Source organism: Parasteatoda tepidariorum, chromosome 3, assembly GCF_043381705.1.
Source record: "Parasteatoda tepidariorum isolate YZ-2023 chromosome 3, CAS_Ptep_4.0, whole genome shotgun sequence".
Classification (NCBI taxonomy): domain Eukaryota; kingdom Metazoa; phylum Arthropoda; class Arachnida; order Araneae; family Theridiidae; genus Parasteatoda; species Parasteatoda tepidariorum.
This window is the reverse complement of record NC_092206.1, coordinates 80114846-80120806: the sequence shown is the minus strand read 5'-3', so window position 1 is coordinate 80120806 and position 5961 is coordinate 80114846.

Genomic DNA, 5961 nt, shown 5'->3' with positions numbered 1-5961 from the left:
CATGGCTGTTTGGTGGTAGCGTACACATAACCCCCTAGAAACAAAAAACTCTTAGAATCTCGTCTTGATGGTTTTAAATTTCTGATGGATATTCTATTTCATAAAGTTATTATTTCATTTAATATAGATTAAATATAATTTTGAGCGAAGCGAGTAGGGCAGGATTCCTCTAATGGCACCTGTTATTATAAATAAAAAACTGCACTCACGAAACCTAATTTTTTTTGTTATTGCTTTATCGATATCATCCAATATCATCAAAGCAACGTTTAAAACAAGCTCTTGAAAATATCACCGTCATTTTGAATGCGCTATTACAGTTATAGAATAAATTTGATATTGCCTCAGATCCAAAATTAACCTTCATAAAACTAGCATATGTGCCCTAAGTTCTGTCATTAACACTAGAAAGACGGAAAATTAGTATATACCTATATTGCCCAAAAGCAGTCAAAATGACTGGATTGTGAATGCGCAAATAAATTTGCTTAAAATTAATTTTAAAATTTTTTATATTATTTACAGTTATATAACAAGTTATTAGTAAATATTAACAGTAAAATCAAATATATGTAGTACAAAAAGTCACAAAATTCTAAGAAATTGTGTCATTATATACATCATTGTTTTTCTAAATGAAATTAAAAGCAGGCAAAATGATTTCCTTAGGCAATCTTGTGTTAAACGCGCGTTTCTTACAATTTTACTAATTTGACTGACAAATATGTTTCTAATATACTAGAGGTTTTTTTTTTTTTGCGCAGTATATTACAAATTTATATTCAAACTGCCTTTAATTCATTGATAAGTGCAGTATGTTCTACTAAACTTTTGAGAAAAATTGAGTCCATAAATTCGTGCGCAGAGTTTTGATTCCATCACTTTGATTTGATCCTATCACTTTGATTTGATCCCATCATTGGGGAACCAGACATCTCTATTATATAACATCATTTATAGAAGGTTTATTATTTTTTGCCTTCCATCTTGCATAAACGATTCTTCCAAAAATTCTTAATTGTAATAATGTCTGGTATATTTCCTGGCGAATCAAGTAAAATTATTTTGATTTTCCATAATTAATATCTTGAACATTTTCAAATTATGGCAAAAGAGTCAAAACATATTAAATTGTCCTCACAAATATCTGCATGACTGAAACAATTCTACTTTGTATAATTTTTACATTTAATTAGTATCCACCTAACGTGTCATTGATATTTCGTAATCTCTAAAAATACCTGGCATGGAGAGATTAAATGATTAATACTTTTTTTAAGTACCCTTTTTTGTATTTTATTCCTATAATTTATTTCAGGGATGTTTATCCGGTTCTTATATTCAGCTAATTTTTGATTTGAAATATATTTTTCTTTAGAATTCTCTAAATATTGAGGTAAAAATATTTAAATTTCTTTTGATAAAATTCTTTTATGGTATAGTAAAAGTATTCTTTATGCATAGTAAAAAAAAAATTTAAAACCAATTTTTTAAAGTACCATTTTTCTCTCCCATTGTTATATTTTGCTCCAGAAGTTGCGCGCGATTCTTCCAAAACTTGCAATATCCGCAGTAAAATCTATCAGACTAAACAGACACCCATTGAACAAGTGACATAGTCCACAATCTTTCCCATCCGTAAGGTGTTGCATTCTTTGAAAGTCCACAGTGATTGTGGTTCTGTTGAAAAGGCAAAGAGATGAGTTGAAAAGGGACACGCTCAAAAAGGCGAATCTAATCAAGTGAAAACGCTCCCTTCAAATCATTAGACAAATTTAGACCAAAGGAGCCGTCAGAACTAGGCAAATATCTCTGGGCATTTTGCAACTTTGGACATCAAGAACTACCGCTGGCTTACATCTGCCCGTCTTCTGAATAGTCCTTCTCCCTCTAAATGACCGTAGTATTCAAAGAAGATGGTATTTTTTCAGTGCGTTTTCTTAAAATCCCAAATCAATACCTAAAAGCCTACATATTTTTATGGGGTGGCGGAGATATAAAAAAGACTGTTTTTGGCGCAAGTCGGTACCTCAGGTGCCGACAAACGGATTGAGAACACACACTAGTGTCATTTAATAACTCTAAAAAAGAATTTAAGAAGGTTTCTTTTGCTTTTTTTTGGCTTTTTTTGGAAACTACAGCGATATTGGCAAGCATTTTTATTCTTTCTGTTGCTTTTAAGGCATCCAATTTTTTGAAGTGAAAAATTTAAATTGATTGGATTGATATTTGGAATGTGATTCTGGAATGTGATTTGGAAAATGTCCCTCATAGAAAATAGGGTAGAAGCTATTCAAAGAGAACTGTAAAGATGTAAACCTTTTTATGTTAACTCGGCTCTCTCTTTTTCTTTTTTGGCGTTGCATTCAATATGTGCATCTTCTATTGCAAAGAGCACAAAAAATGCTAAGTACATAAAATAAACTTCGGTTACTTACAACGAGTGCATTTAACGTGCGCAGCATATTTCATTTATATCATACATATTTCACTAAGAATTTATTTTGCAGGTAATCGAAATATTTGTTTATTGATGTTGTTTCGAATGATAATTAAATATAGTTTTTTTGATGATAATTAAATATATCCTAGTGTTTATAACATTGCAAAATAAATTAATAACTCAACAAGGAATTTGTTTGCTTTTTTCATTTCCTATAACCAGTCGAAAATTATTCAGTTAGGGAAAGCTAAAAATTTGAATATTTTAAGCACACTTAAAAAATAAATAAATAATTAATGTGTAGAAATGAATACAATCTTTTGACTTAAGCAACGTTTGATTAAATGTATTTAAATTAAAACCATGTAACTTAATAAGTATAGCAATTCAAATTCAATGCATATTTTAATACTTAAAAAGGAATAAGTAAAATATACAAATAAAAAGAACAGTTGGGCTTGTTAAATGGCTCTTTTGAACTTAGGCCTATACCTTGGACAAAAAAAAAAAAAAAAAAAAAAAAAAAAAAAAAAAAGAAGAAGAAAAAAAGAAAAAAGAGGTGATTAGAATTGTGAATCTTTCACAGCGGTGTGAATCCTGCTGCAGCAACCTTAAGAAAAGAGGCTGCACACAGAAATTATGACACAGCATTTGAAAAAACAGTATGAACACTATAACATTAAGAATGAGGGGGGGGGGAGAAAATTTAACTAATGTTAAATATTTGAAATTCTGGATTTACCAGTTTAGAATTGAATTTTAGTTTAAGAAATGAGTGATAGATTATTATTTATTCGCTCCCTATCATCCAGAAACATAGAAGACATTAATAAATTCTTGTCCCGATAGAATAGAAGGAATATCGCATTGCGGATTTTTTTTCCACATCGATGGAAATGTTTCAGAGTTTTATTCAACTAATAATATAGCTAGGTAATTTAATCCCATTGCTGCTTTAAAATATACTTCAGTTTTTTATGTATTGATGGAATTTATCCTAGAGTTATTTTTATTATCCTAAAGTTATTTGATGGAATTTATCCTAAATTTTAATATAAAAGAAGAAAAAAAAGATGCTTAAAAATCACGAAAACAATACGAATGACGGGTTACAATTGAAAAATTTCTTATTTTTAATTTTTGAATAAAAACAATTAGAAGCTTGAAAAGATAATGAATCTTAAGTTTTTCCATTTTCATAAGTCGGAGACGTTATTTATAAATTTTTTTTTTTTTTTAAAACCTTTTATTTGTGTTCGTGCTATATAATGAAAATAGGCTGTTAATAGAAGAATAAAAAATTTTGGATAATTTAAAAAAAATATTTTTTATCTGAAATCTACTGTGAGGGTTCTTGATTTTCAACAATAATGACATTTACAGCATCTTTCGAATTCATATAAACAATTGCAAGGATGATTCCAGTAAAGATAATTAGCAATTTTTAAAGAATGTTCTTGTCTCAGCAAAAGCTTAGTGCTGCCATCTACAAACATAATATGTAAAATTACGATTTAAAGAAAAGGGAGGATTTTTGAATTGTTTGGCTTTTTGCTTTGTTAATTAAGTATTATAATATAACAACATCAAAAACCTAGAACAACGTGTAAAACGTTACTAAATAAATTATAACTATCTACTCGAAAAAAAGAAATTACATGATTTAAATTCACGTTGTTTTACTATTTTAATCATTTCTTTTTAAAGAAACAAACATAGTCATAATTTTTCTTTGCTAATCACAAATCGTTATTATTTATTACACAAAACAAATTAATGTTAATTGATATAAATAAATTAAAACCATTTCTCATTATGTTTTTACTTTAATTTTTAAACTAAAATTATGAAATAAAGTAGCAAATTCAAAATAAATTTTTTCTCTTCCTCGTGTAAAATAATTAAAGCTAACTTAAACGATAAAGAAATAATCAACAAAAATCATAGAGTTTATTCGTTTATGGTCTTTTTTTCCTCACATTTCTTTCGATATAAAAGTAGTATTAGATAGTGGGAGAGATGTATAGGATTACTCGATGTAGACTAGAGAAGATGGCAGCAATTTCAGAATATTGCTGATCAAGGAAAAAGCATAATACTTTTTAAATAATTGTCTTGTTTTACCCTTCCCCCTAGTATCTTTGATTAATTTTTTCATAATGCGAAAGTTGTACAGAACACTAAATTGAATTAAATATTAAACCGTATGTTAAGACTTTTCTTGAAGAATGCCATTCAAAATTCACAGAATTGCAAAAAAATTAGTCGAATTACTGTATCTTCAACAAGCGCAAAAAAAAAAAAAAAAAAAAAAAAACTGTAGCCTCTGAATACATTTTGTTTAAGTGTAAATTTCAATAGGTCAAAAGATACCTGTTCCCTGTAAAACTATCCTTTCCTTTGACAGATTTGGATTTTTGATCTTCAAAGTCACGATCTTGCGAATATGGTCCTAATAGTTTTGTTAAAAGCGTGGTCTAAAGTTCGGGCCCTGGTTAAAAGTAAAACTAGCAGCTTTACTTTTAATTATTTTGTTATATTTTTTATAAATTGTTTATTTCCTTGATTAAAAAAAATTCCTTTATATGCATTTCTGGATTAATTTATATCAGTGTTCGTCTGATGAAAATGCATGCCGTGAGGGATAATTATCAAATGCATACCATTTGATAATTTTGACAACATACTTTCAAATTATTATTATCTTTTTTTGTTGATAATATTGTAAAAAAAATATACAAAGAAAAACTTTGGACAAAATTTTTCACTTTATTTCTAGAAAACTACAGAAAACTGTATTAATAAAGGCAATGATAAATACCTTTATCAATACCACAAAGAGAATTTTGTCAACTAAAGTACTGGAAATGTACTTAGAATTACAGCTTTTATTAAGCGTAGAGAAAATGGAAGCAAAACAATGTGTCATACAAAGCATTTAGTTTAAGTATTTTAAAAAAGATATATAATATGATTTTTAAACAAATAGAACAAATTTTTTATTTATATTTCCTTACTAATGCTGTTGTTAGTGATAAAGTACATAGTAATGTAATTTATGTAATTCAAGTAATTTATTTGAAGTCATTACTACTCATATAGCCTCCTCATAAAAAAATCTTTTTCTTTAAAAAATATGTATCAAATTGTCGCTGAAAGATGTAAAGATGTGTGATAATGTTAAAATGCGTATACCTTGATAGTATCACTAAATTGAAACTCTTTCAATGCACACAGCTTCAATTTACATATAATTGCAAATAATTATATTAAACTATAAGATTACCTAGATTTGGAGACCTAGATTGGTAGACAGGATACGGATAAAAGTGTATGAAATATTTTAATCTTGAACTAGGCATCTTGTTTACATCTTTGTTGAAATAAGTATTTTTTGAAGTTATACTTCTTATGCGATTTCCAACAAGGTTGCGTTAAACGTTTAACGCTACATTTTTATTGGCCGGGAAATCACGTGGTAGGATCCAGTTTTCCCTCATTCATTTCCATATTGTTTT